Genomic DNA, 14,750 nt, shown 5'->3' with positions numbered 1-14,750 from the left:
AGAATGATTGGAAATGTGTACAATTTGATCTATTTCACAAAGTAAGAACCATAAGTAAACATTGTGTGCATGCTGGGAGCATGGGACAAGTGTAATAATTCAAGTAAGAAGTTGATTACCCGAAACGACAAATAATGAGTAATCGATATGGTGATAAATAAAAGGAGTTTTATTTATGCTCAAAGGTTTGAGGCCATATCGGATTAGTATTATTCTTGTGTTTCACTTTGCATGTTTTGACTTCCAGAATAATTGAGTTTATTAAGAATAATCGAATTATTCAAATGGGCCACAGTCGTTCATATGTTGGAAGTAGATATGAATGAAGACTGTCATGAATTGGTGTGTGGATTGTCTAGAAGAGTATTAGACATAAGCAAATGTTTGTTGCAACGTTCATGAGTGCTTATGAATATGATTTGAGCATTGGATTAAACCCACGCTCACTTGTATCACTCCATGAATTGTATTACGAGTGATTGGTGAGACGATAACATCTTATATTCTTGAAACTGAGATGTGTGAGTTGTATCTTGCTAATCGGTTGCACATTGATAATATGTAAACGCACTAGTAACTTGGTGTTATAGAACATATTGTTTTGTGTGATTTGGTTAGTAAGTGCAAGCAAGCATTGTATCAAAGTTTATCCGTTCCTTTTATTCAAAGAATAAAAGCGATATCTTTTGGGCCACTCGATGGTTTAGTGATGACAAACGTAAATGCTCGGCTGGGCTAGGGCTAACTTGATTTGTTCAATTAGTCTGTCGTCATAAATCAGAAATCGAGAAATAGTACAAAGAGGATGATTAGAAATCATATCTCATACGATATCTAGAATGGAGGAATATATGATCCCTTATCTAAGGACACGCGTATCTGATAGGATCAGAGTTGACAGCGGCTTTGGAAAGCTACGATTGCAGATCAGGATCTGAAGTCATACGTAGAATAGTTGTTAGACTTATCCAAGTGGGAGACTGTTGGATTAATGTCTAAGTCCATAACTATTTTGGTATGTACTTGACCCGATGGTGCATGGTCCTTTTGGGTTGCTTTCACCAAAGCAACTTGATTGGAGAAATAAATAAAGAGAGAGAGGTTATTATGATTTATTAATATGTTATAAGAATAATATATTAAAGGAGAAATCATATTTGCTTAATTAATATTGGTCAATAATTAATTAGGAATTAATTTTGTGATCAAGTGTAATTAATTAAACTAGAGGGGCTGAATTGTAATTATGTGATAGTTACAAAATATGGTAATGGTTATCCTAAATATGGGTTGAACGAATTCAAGGAGATAAGGATCCTTGAAATCGTCCAAAGGATAAAGGATAAGGGTTTTCAAGGCTTATCTTATGGTTGCTTTGTCGATAAGCAACTAGATAAGGATAATGACTGAAACCCTATCTCTACACCTATATAAAGACCCTAAGGCCTTAGAATTCGTGTACTTGTTCCCAAGGAGTCCTAAGGACGAATTCTAACCTCTCTCCTCTCTCTTTATACCTTCTCCATTTGCTCTTGGTGTTTGTAAGCCATTAGAGGAGTGACACTTGTGACTCTAAGCATTCCAAAGTCAATTCAAGGTGGAATTAGGATTGTTATTGCTATATAACAATCAAGGTATGTTCTTAAACCCATTCATATGTTAATATTGATTTCATATACTAGAATTAGGGTTTGTATGAGCACATAGGATGTCTTATGACCAAAACCCATAAATAACATCTTGCCCAACACATGTTCAAAAAAAAAAAAAGAGAGAGTTACAAGAAAAAGTTTGAAGAATTTTTGGAGCATCAAAGTTAAGTATGAAATTAGAAGATCAAAAATTCCGAAGAACTTCAAAAAGTTGAAGATACCAAAAATCAAACAACAAGGTGGTGAATTCAAAGAAATTAAAGATCAAATGTCAAAGAAGTGAAGAATTCCAAAGAGCTCCAATGTTGTATCATAAATTGTAATTGTCTAGATTATGTATGCTTGGGTTGCTCAACCAAAAATACCTTGAGGTTAAGAGGTTTTCTGAGGATGGATTCGGAGGGATGCATAAAATGAGCATTGTTCGGAAAAAGTGGGCGAATGTTTATGAGGATTGTGAGTATTTGGAGTATGGGGGTTCTTTAGGAAAAATTTTAGACACAAATGCATGCGTTGCGGTCTTGGCATAATGGCTGGGTTCGATTGGGATTGTTTTATATGATTCTAATGTGTTAAAATTCAGTTTTGCTTGGGGGCAAGCAAAAGTCAAGTATGGGGTATTTTGATATGGGCATATTTAGCTATAAAATTCATGCATGATCTTAATACTTTATGTTGATTTTGTCTCATTTAATGAACAAAAGGTGCTTAATTAGATTAAATATTTCATTTTAAGCAACAAAGACATGCTCGAAAGGAAAATGAAGCGGAACTAGCTATTGGAAGCTTGGATCTTGGATTTTGAAGAAAGAAGGATGTTGCTGGACAGCTTGACCCCTCGTCAATGTTTTGACCATATCTCATGAAATGTAACTCCGATTGACAAGATTCAAAATGTTCTGAAAAGTAAACACAGTTTCGGAAGACTTTCGTGTTTTGAGAAAATGTTGATTCGAAACGTACTCAACGAGTAGGGTCGATTACTCGGCGAGTTGTATCGAACATTCACGATTCTAGACGTGATGACTTGCCGTACACGGGTTTTAAGTGACGGACTCGCCGAGTAGGTCACTGGACTCGCCGAGTAGCCTCTGTTTTGTGAAAATCTATATAAAGGGACTTTCAGATCGATATCATAGCATGAAGAGAAACCCTAGGAGGCTGAGAAACGATTGGAAGTGCTGCTAGGTCGTGAGGAACTGAAGAATCAACGAGAATCAAGACAACTTTGGTTTATTCTTAGTAACTTTTTTATTTGACTCGTGTGTACATACTTTGATTTCGTTTTTGAGTTTATGTTTACTGCAATCATGAGCTAAAAACTTATTCTTCCGTTAGGGTAGACAATTTTGTGAACATGGATTGATTATTTGAGTAGGATTAATTTTGATTGGTAATTATGTTTTGTTAAGCTTGTTAAAGAACCTTATGTGGTGACAATAACTATTCTTCTATTAATAAATCTGTAATTAAGTTGTATGAACATCTCTTAGTTATTAATTTCATATGATTTATTGTGACCACATAGTTGTATGTCTACGAATAACGAACGTGAAACTAGAATTAACTAGAAGATAGGTAAGTTAATGTGTAAGCTTGTTGGATGAACATCGACAAGAGGTTAATTGAAGGGCCAATTTAGTTAACCACTACAAGTCTTACTTAACCCGAATCAATAATCTAGGAAACCCGTTAAGTTAGACAACTGGCCATTGCTTGAGTTAATTTGTTTTCTAAGAATTAGGAATAGCGAACATGAACCTGATTATCTTAATCGGTAGCCAATGAAGAATTAATCCGATACATTAAAATCATCCATGGGAACAAATGAGTCGTACCTAAACAGAAGTCCTCTTTACTATTGAATTTAGTTGGTAATTAATTGTTTTAGTTGCTAGTTAGTTAATTTGTGTGTTGGTTATTCTAATTAAGTTTCTAGTCTTGTAAAACTAGAGAAAACCCCCTTTTTGTTATTTGTTTTATTTAGATAATGTTAGCATTTATTTTAATTGTTTACCGCCCCCTGTGTTCGATACCCTACTTGCTTGAACTATATTACTAATCGATAGGTACACTGCCTTCGTGTGTTTATTTTGTGTCTAAGATAACATCTTGCCCAACACATGTTCAAAAAAAAAGAGAGAATTACAAGAAAAAGCTTGAAGAATTTTTGGAGCATCAAAGTTAAGTATGAAATTAGAAGATCAAAAATTCCGAAGAACTTCAAAAAGTTGAAGATACCAAAAATCAAACAACAAGGTGGTGAATTCAAAGAAATTAAAGATCAAATGTCAAAGAAGTGAAGAATTCCAAAGAGCTCCAATGTTGTATCATAAATTGTAATTGTCTAGATTATGTATGCTTGGGTTGCTCAACCAAAAATACCTTGAGGTTAAGAGGTTTTCTGAGGATGGATTCGGAGGGATGCATAAAATGAGCATTGTTCGGAAAAAGTGGGCGAATGTTTATGAGGATTGTGAGTATTTGGAGTATGGGGGGTTCTTTAGGAAAAATTTTAGACACAAATGCATGCGTTTCGGTCTTGGCATAATGGTTGGGTTCGATTGGGATGGTTTTATATGATTCTAATGTGTTAAAATTCAGTTTTGCTTGGGGGCAAGCAAAACTCAAGTATGGGGTATTTTGATATGGGCATATTTAGCTATAAAATTCATGCATGATCTTAATACTTTATGTTGATTTTGTCTCATTTAATGAACAAAAGGTGCTTAATTAGATTAAATATTTCATTTCCAGCAACAAAGACATGCTCGAAAGGAAAATGAAGCGGAACTAGCTATTGGAAGCTTGGATCTTGGATTTTGAAGAAAGAAGGATGTTGCTGGACAGCTTGACCCCTCGTCAGTGTTTTGACCATATCTCATGAAATGTAACTCCGATTGACAAGATTCAAAATGTTCTGAAAAGTAGACACAGTTTCGGACGACTTTCGTGTTTTGAGAAAATGTTGATTCGAAACGTACTCGGCGAGTAGGGTCGATTACTCGGCGAGTTGTATCGAACTTTCGCGATTCTGGACGCGCTGACTTGCCGTACACGGGTTTTAAGTGACGGACTCGCCGAGTAGGTCACTGGACTCGCCGAGTAGCCTCTGTTTTGTGAAAATCTATATAAAGGGACTTTCAGATCGATATCATAGCATGAAGAGAAACCCTAGGAGGCTGAGAAACGATTGGAAGTGCTGCTAGGTCGTGAGGAACGGAAGAATCAACGATTATCAAGACAATTTTGGTTTATTCTTAGTAACTTTTTGATTTGAATCATGGTTACATACTTTGATTTCGTTTTTGAGTTTATGTTTACTGCAATCATGAGCTAAAAACTTATTCTTCTGTTAGGGTAGACAATTTTGTGAACATGGATTGATTATTTGAGTAGGATTAATTTTGATTGGTAATTATGTTTTGTTAAGCTTGTTAAAGAACCTTATGTGTTGACAATAACTATTCTTCTATTAATAAATCAGTAATTAAGTTGTATGAACATCTCTTAGTTATTAATTTCATATGATTTATTGTGACCACATACTTGTATGTCTACGAATAACGAACGTGAAACTGGAATTAACTAGAAGATAGGTAAGTTAATGTGTAAGCTTGTTGGATGAACATCGACAAGAGGTTAATTGAAGGGCCAATTTAGTTAACCACTACAAGTCTTACTTAACCCGAATCAATAATCTAGGAAACCCGTTAAGTTAGACAACTGGCCATTGCTTGAGTTAATTTGTTTTCTAAGAATTAGGAATAGCGAACATGAACCTAATTATCTTAATCGGTAGCCAATGAAGAATTAATCCGATAAATTAAAATCATCCATGGGACCAAATGAGTCGTACCTAGATAGAAGTCCTCTTTACTATTGAATTTAGTTGGTAATTAATTGTTTTAGTTGCTAGTTAGTTAATTTGTGTGTTGGTTATTCTAATTAAGCTTCTAGTCTTGTAAAACTAGAGAAAACCCCCTTTTGTTATTTGTTTTATTTAGATAATATTAGCATTTGTTTTAATTGTTTACCGTTCCCTGTGTTCGATACCCTACTTGCTTGAACTATATTACTAATCGATAGGTACACTGCCTTTCGTGTGTTTATTTTGTGTCTAAGTTAGTAGGATTAAAACTAGTTGGTTTTACACACATCAAGTTTTTGGCGCCGTTGCCGGGGAACGGTTCTAAATAGTTAATTTTATTTGCTAATTGTTATCATTTGTTTTATTTTATTTGTTGATTAATGTTTTATATTTAGTTTAATTTTTACTTTTATTTTTATTTATTATGTATTTTCCAAATCTCGATGCTTTTGATGCTTTTCTTGAGGAAGTAGTACAGGAAAGTGAGCAAGAAGATGAGGAGTGTGGATGGGATGAAGATTTGAAGAAGTTTGATAGATGGTTAGATAACATCTTGCCCGACACACAAGAACAATCTGAGTCACAAGAGCTAGATTTACAAGATGAAGAATTTAATCCAGAAAAAGATTTGGATGAGCTGGGAAGATTGCTAGCAGAGGGGTCAGATGAAGAACAAGAAAAACCTGAGTTGTAGGAACCAAGTTGTGGTTTGACCATTACCACGACGTGGCCCCCTGTTCTTCCGGTTTGTGTTTCGAAGCATGGGGTGACGATTCCAACTTTGGAGAAAGTTCTGAAGCACGATCCATTTATGATTAGTATCCAACCGGTTCCAACCCTTGTCAATATTCTTGGGTTTTATGAATTCAAGCTCGTTTGGCCAATTTTTGAAGCAAAGAGCCAAATTGTACAAATTGGTCCAAAGAAAATATTTAATGCAATGGATGGATGGGCATCGAATTTATTAGAAGTTTATTAAGTTGAGAGTCTAGCTAAAGACTCGCACAAAAAGAAGCGCTTGCGGGAGGCAACCCGTCATTAGAGTTTTCCTTTCTTTTTCTTTCTAAACTTCTAGTGTTTAAGGATAATTTAGGATTTTTTTTGGAGAATTACAAGAAAAAGTTTGAAATTACAAGAAAATAATTTAGGATTTTTTTTTATTTTAATGTTTTTTTTTATTACTTGATTTTTGTTTTTGATCTTTTCAGTTTGAGTGTAAGGATGCATGTGAGGGTCTAGAGTCAAGGCCGATGAAGCGAGCAATCGAGTCTAGGCGAGAGAGGAAACGAAGTTTTGAGTCAATCTATGAGTCCAATTGATAGAAGGGTTACATAGTGTTTATTACCTAAAGAAAAATGAGGGAAATTATTAGTTTATATAACCCCCATACATTAGAAACGGACTTGGGCAGAATAAAATTTTTGTCACACAACGGTCTACTCGCCGAGTGCATCTTATGGACTCGCCGAGTCCATGTGAAAATTCACGATTCTTCTGCCATTTACGCTTCAACTCGGCGAGTCTACATACTTACTCGACGAGTCGCTCATTCTTCTTACTTTTGAGCTGAAGATTTGACGACATTTGATACGGGCATTGGTTCTATTCTTTGAAGATCATTTTCCGAGCATTTCCAAGAGTTTGTCCCTTATAATTGGAGTTGTACCACACGAGATTTTGACACCCAAGACATGGATGAGCTGTTCCCATGTCTAAAGTCAATTGAAGATGGAGCTGAAGAGAATAGATATCAACCTCACCACTACTATCCCAGGGGAGTTTGTTCCAATTCTCTCCTTATTTTTATTGTTCTTTATCATGCATGATATGCAATAGGGACATTGCATAAATTAAGTGTGGGGTAGGGGGTTGGTTAAATTAGTTAAAATTTTAGTTAAATTTCGAAAATCTTGAAATTTTAGTTAATTTTGAATTTTTTGCCTTAAAATTGCTAGGGCTAATTTAGAAAATTTTGGTAAAGCAATTAGGGATAATGCTAGTATTATATTTGATGATTCTATGAAAACCCAAATGTTTAGTTGAGCCTATATACGTTCTAGTGCATTTGTGGCTTCCTTATTCCAGTAAAATCATGGGACAAAAACACGACCTCGCTTAGTTTGAAGGATGCAATATGTTTAGCATCGTGTACCAGAAATGTATCCAGGAAAATTATTATCGTTAACCAATAAAGGTTGAAGTTGAACGCCCCTGCTTAAGCATGTAGGGTTTTGAGTGAAAAAAAAGTGAGTTACATGTAATAAAAAAAAGAGAGAGTTACAAGAAAAAGTTTGAAGAATTTTTGGAGCATCAAAGTTAAGTATGAAATTAGAAGATCAAAAATTCCGAAGAACTTCAAAAAGTTGAAGATACCAAAAATCAAACAACAAGGTGGTGAATTCAAAGAAATTAAAGATCAAATGTCAAAGAAGTGAAGAATTCCAAAGAGCTCTAATGTTGTATCATAAATTGTAATTGTCTAGATTATGTATGCTTGGGTTGCTCAACCAAAAATACCTTGAGGTTAAGAGGTTTTCTGAGGATGGATTCGGAGGGATGCATAAAATGAGCATTTTTCGGAAAAAGTGGGCGAATGTTTATGAGGATTGTGAGTATTTGGAGTATGGGGGTTCTTTAGGAAAAATTTTAGACACAAATGCATGCGTTGCGGTCTTGGCATAATGGCTGGGTTCGATTGGGATTGTTTTATATGATTCTAATGTGTTAAAATTCAGTTTTGCTTGGGGGCAAGCAAAAGTCAAGTATGGGGTATTTTGATATGGGCATATTTAGCTATAAAATTCATGCATGATCTTAATACTTTATGTTGATTTTGTCTCATTTAATGAACAAAAGGTGCTTAATTAGATTAAATATTTCATTTTAAGCAACAAAGACATGCTCGAAAGGAAAATGAAGCGGAACTAGCTATTGGAAGCTTGGATCTTGGATTTTGAAGAAAGAAGGATGTTGCTGGACAGCTTGACCCCTCGTCAATGTTTTGACCATATCTCATGAAATGTAACTCCGATTGACAAGATTCAAAATGTTCTGAAAAGTAGACACAGTTTCGGAAGAATTTCGTGTTTTGAGAAAATGTTGATTCGAAACGTACTCAACGAGTAGGGTCGATTACTCGGCGAGTTGTATCGAACTTTCGCGATTCTAGACGTGATGACTTGCCGTACACGGGTTTTAAGTGACGGACTCGCCGAGTAGGTCACTGGACTCGCCGAGTAGCCTCTGTTTTGTGAAAATCTATATAAAGGGACTTTCAGATCGATATCATAGCATGAAGAGAAACCCTAGGAGGCTGAGAAACGATTGGAAGTGCTGCTAGGTCGTGAGGAACTGAAGAATCAACGAGAATCAAGACAACTTTGGTTTATTCTTAGTAACTTTTTTATTTGACTCGTGTGTACATACTTTGATTTCGTTTTTGAGTTTATGTTTACTGCAATCATGAGCTAAAAACTTATTCTTCCGTTAGGGTAGACAATTTTGTGAACATGGATTGATTATTTGAGTAGGATTAATTTTGATTGGTAATTATGTTTTGTTAAGCTTGTTAAAGAACCTTATGTGGTGACAATAACTATTCTTCTATTAATAAATCTGTAATTAAGTTGTATGAACATCTCTTAGTTATTAATTTCATATGATTTATTGTGACCACATAGTTGTATGTCTACGAATAACGAACGTGAAACTAGAATTAACTAGAAGATAGGTAAGTTAATGTGTAAGCTTGTTGGATGAACATCGACAAGAGGTTAATTGAAGGGCCAATTTAGTTAACCACTACAAGTCTTACTTAACCCGAATCAATAATCTAGGAAACCCGTTAAGTTAGACAACTGGCCATTGCTTGAGTTAATTTGTTTTCTAAGAATTAGGAATAGCGAACATGAACCTAATTATCTTAATCGGTAGCCAATGAAGAATTAATCCAATACATTAAAATCATCCATGGGAACAAATGAGTCGTACCTAAACAGAAGTCCTCTTTACTATTGAATTTAGTTGGTAATTAATTGTTTTAGTTGCTAGTTAGTTAATTTGTGTGTTGGTTATTCTAATTAAGTTTCTAGTCTTGTAAAACTAGAGAAAACCCCCTTTTTGTTATTTGTTTTATTTAGATAATATTAGCATTTATTTTAATTGTTTACCGTTCCCTGTGTTCGATACCCTACTTGCTTGAACTATATTACTAATCGATAGGTACACTGCCTTTCGTGTGTTTATTTTGTGTCTAAGATAACATCTTGCCCAACACATGTTCAAAAAAAAAGAGAGAATTACTAGAAAAAGCTTGAAGAATTTTTGGAGCATCAAAGTTAAGTATGAAATTAGAAGATCAAAAATTCCGAAGAACTTCAAAAAGTTGAAGATACCAAAAATCAAACAACAAGGTGGTGAATTCAAAGAAATTAAAGATCAAATGTCAAAGAAGTGAAGAATTCCAAAGAGCTCCAATGTTGTATCATAAATTGTAATTGTCTAGATTATGTATGCTTGGGTTGCTCAACCAAAAATACCTTGAGGTTAAGAGGTTTTCTGAGGATGGATTCGGAGGGATGCATAAAATGAGCATTGTTCGGAAAAAGTGGGCGAATGTTTATGAGGATTGTGAGTATTTGGAGTATGGGGGGTTCTTTAGGAAAAATTTTAGACACAAATGCATGCGTTGCGGTCTTGGCATAATGGCTGGGTTCGATTGGGATTGTTTTATATGATTCTAATGTGTTAAAATTCAGTTTTGCTTGGGGGCAAGCAAAACTCAAGTATGGGGTATTTTGATATGGGCATATTTAGCTATAAAATTCATGCATGATCTTAATACTTTATGTTGATTTTGTCTCATTTAATGAACAAAAGGTGCTTAATTAGATTAAATATTTCATTTTAAGCAACAAAGACATGCTCGAAAGGAAAATGAAGCGGAACTAGCTATTGGAAGCTTGGATCTTGGATTTTGAAGAAAGAAGGATGTTGCTGGACAGCTTGACCCCTCTTCAATGTTTTGACCATATCTCATGAAATGTAACTCCGATTGACAAGATTCAAAATGTTCTGAAAAGTAGACACAGTTTCAGAAGACTTTCGTGTTTTGAGAAAATGCTGATTCGAAACGTACTCAGCGAGTAGGGTCGATTACTCGGCGAGTTGTATCGAACTTTCGCGATTCTGGACGCGATGACTTGCCGTACACGGGTTTTAAGTGACGGACTCGCCGAGTAGGTCACTGGACTCGCCGAGTAGCCTCTGTTTTGTGAAAATCTATATAAAGGGACTTTCAGATCGATATCATAGCATGAAGAGAAACCCTAGGAGGCTGAGAAACGATTGGAAGTGCTGCTAGGTCGTGAGGAACTGAAGAATCAACGAGAATCAAGACAAATTTGGTTTATTCTTAGTAACTTTTTTATTTGAATCATGTTTACATACTTTGATTTCGTTTTTGAGTTTATGTTTACTGCAATCATGAGCTAAAAACTTATTCTTCCGTTAGGGTAGACAATTTTGTGAACATGGATTGATTATTTGAGTAGGATTAATTTTGATTGGTAATTATGTTTTGTTAAGCTTGTTAAAGAACCTTATGTGTTGACAATAACTATTCTTCTATTAATAAATCAGTAATTAAGTTGTATGAACATCTCTTAGTTATTAATTTCATATGATTTATTGTGACCACATAGTTGTATGTCTAGGAATAACGAATGTGAAACTAGAATTAACTAGAAGATAGGTAAGTTAATGTGTAAGCTTGTTGGATGAACATCGACAAGAGGTTAATTGAAGGGCCAATTTAGTTAACCACTACAAGTCTTACTTAACCCGAATCAATAATCTAGGAAACCCGTTAATTTAGACAACTGGCCACTGCTTGAGTTAATTTGTTTTCTAAGAATTAGGAATAGCGAACATGAACCTAATTATCTTAATCGGTAGCCAATGAAGAATTAATCCAATACATTAAAATCATCCATGGGAACAAATGAGTCGTACCTAAACAGAAGTCCTCTTTACTATTGAATTTAGTTGGTAATTAATTGTTTTAGTTGCTAGTTAGTTAATTTGTGTGTTGGTTATTCTAATTAAGTTTCTAGTCTTGTAAAACTAGAGAAAACCCCCTTTTTGTTATTTGTTTTATTTAGATAATATTAGCATTTATTTTAATTGTTTACCGTTCCCTGTGTTCGATACCCTACTTGCTTGAACTATATTACTAATCGATAGGTACACTGCCTTTCGTGTGTTTATTTTGTGTCTAAGATAACATCTTGCCCAACACATGTTCAAAAAAAAAGAGAGAATTACTAGAAAAAGCTTGAAGAATTTTTGGAGCATCAAAGTTAAGTATGAAATTAGAAGATCAAAAATTCCGAAGAACTTCAAAAAGTTGAAGATACCAAAAATCAAACAACAAGGTGGTGAATTCAAAGAAATTAAAGATCAAATGTCAAAGAAGTGAAGAATTCCAAAGAGCTCCAATGTTGTATCATAAATTGTAATTGTCTAGATTATGTATGCTTGGGTTGCTCAACCAAAAATACCTTGAGGTTAAGAGGTTTTCTGAGGATGGATTCGGAGGGATGCATAAAATGAGCATTGTTCGGAAAAAGTGGGCGAATGTTTATGAGGATTGTGAGTATTTGGAGTATGGGGGGTTCTTTAGGAAAAATTTTAGACACAAATGCATGCGTTGCGGTCTTGGCATAATGGCTGGGTTCGATTGGGATTGTTTTATATGATTCTAATGTGTTAAAATTCAGTTTTGCTTGGGGGCAAGCAAAACTCAAGTATGGGGTATTTTGATATGGGCATATTTAGCTATAAAATTCATGCATGATCATAATACTTTATGTTGATTTTGTCTCATTTAATGAACAAAAGGTGCTTAATTAGATTAAATATTTCATTTTAAGCAACAAAGACATGCTCGAAAGGAAAATGAAGCGGAACTAGCTATTGGAAGCTTGGATCTTGGATTTTGAAGAAAGAAGGATGTTGCTGGACAGCTTGACCCCTCTTCAATGTTTTGACCATATCTCATGAAATGTAACTCCGATTGACAAGATTCAAAATGTTCTGAAAAGTAGACACAGTTTCGGAAGACTTTCGTGTTTTGAGAAAATGCTGATTCGAAACGTACTCAGCGAGTAGGGTCGATTACTCGGCGAGTTGTATCGAACTTTCGCGATTCTGGACGCGATGACTTGCCGTACACGGGTTTTAAGTGACGGACTCGCCGAGTAGGTCACTGGACTCGCCGAGTAGCCTCTGTTTTGTGAAAATCTATATAAAGGGACTTTCAGATCGATATCATAGCATGAAGAGAAACCCTAGGAGGCTGAGAAACGATTGGAAGTGCTGCTAGGTCGTGAGGAACTGAAGAATCAACGAGAATCAAGACAAATTTGGTTTATTCTTAGTAACTTTTTTATTTGAATCATGTTTACATACTTTGATTTCGTTTTTGAGTTTATGTTTACTGCAATCATGAGCTAAAAACTTATTCTTCCGTTAGGGTAGACAATTTTGTGAACATGGATTGATTATTTGAGTAGGATTAATTTTGATTGGTAATTATGTTTTGTTAAGCTTGTTAAAGAACCTTTTGTGTTGACAATAACTATTCTTCTATTAATAAATCAGTAATTAAGTTGTATGAACATATCTTAGTTATTAATTTCATATGATTTATTGTGACCACATAGTTGTATGTCTAGGAATAACGAATGTGAAACTAGAATTAACTAGAAGATAGGTAAGTTAATGTGTAAGCTTGTTGGATGAACATCGACAAGAGGTTAATTGAAGGGCCAATTTAGTTAACCACTACAAGTCTTACTTAACCCGAATCAATAATCTAGGAAACCCGTTAATTTAGACAACTGGCCACTGCTTGAGTTAATTTGTTTTCTAAGAATTAGGAATAGCGAACATGAACCTAATTATCTTAATCGGTAGCCAATGAAGAATTAATCCAATACATTAAAATCATCCATGGGAACAAATGAGTCGTACCTAAACAGAAGTCCTCTTTACTATTGAATTTAGTTGGTAATTAATTGTTTTAGTTGCTAGTTAGTTAATTTGTGTGTTGGTTATTCTAATTAAGTTTCTAGTCTTGTAAAACTAGAGAAAACCCCCTTTTTGTTATTTGTTTTATTTAGATAATATTAGCATTTATTTTAATTGTTTACCGTTCCCTGTGTTCGATACCCTACTTGCTTGAACTATATTACTAATCGATAGGTACACTGCCTTTCGTGTGTTTATTTTGTGTCTAAGATAACATCTTGCCCAACACATGTTCAAAAAAAAAGAGAGAATTACTAGAAAAAGCTTGAAGAATTTTTGGAGCATCAAAGTTAAGTATGAAATTAGAAGATCAAAAATTCCGAAGAACTTCAAAAAGTTGAAGATACCAAAAATCAAACAACAAGGTGGTGAATTCAAAGAAATTAAAGATCAAATGTCAAAGAAGTGAAGAATTCCAAAGAGCTCCAATGTTGTATCATAAATTGTAATTGTCTAGATTATGTATGCTTGGGTTGCTCAACCAAAAATACCTTGAGGTTAAGAGGTTTTCTGAGGATGGATTCGGAGGGATGCATAAAATGAGCATTGTTCGGAAAAAGTGGGCGAATGTTTATGAGGATTGTGAGTATTTGGAGTATGGGGGGTTCTTTAGGAAAAATTTTAGACACAAATGCATGCGTTGCGGTCTTGGCATAATGGCTGGGTTCGATTGGGATTGTTTTATATGATTCTAATGTGTTAAAATTCAGTTTTGCTTGGGGGCAAGCAAAACTCAAGTATGGGGTATTTTGATATGGGCATATTTAGCTATAAAATTCATGCATGATCTTAATACTTTATGTTGATTTTGTCTCATTTAATGAACAAAAGGTGCTTAATTAGATTAAATATTTCATTTTAAGCAACAAAGACATGCTCGAAAGGAAAATGAAGCGGAACTAGCTATTGGAAGCTTGGATCTTGGATTTTGAAGAAAGAAGGATGTTGCTGGACAGCTTGACCCCTCTTCAATGTTTTGACCATATCTCATGAAATGTAACTCCGATTGACAAGATTCAAAATGTTCTGAAAAGTAGACACAGTTTCGGAAGACTTTCGTGTTTTGAGAAAATGCTGATTCGAAACGTACTCAACGAGTAGGGTCGATTACTCGGCGAGTTGTATCGAACTTTCGC

Source organism: Lactuca serriola, chromosome 6 (genome assembly GCF_051521515.1).
Source record: "Lactuca serriola cultivar US96UC23 chromosome 6, Lser_US96UC23_V15, whole genome shotgun sequence".
Classification (NCBI taxonomy): Eukaryota; Viridiplantae; Streptophyta; class Magnoliopsida; order Asterales; family Asteraceae; genus Lactuca; species Lactuca serriola.
Note: the sequence above shows the minus strand (reverse complement) of the source record.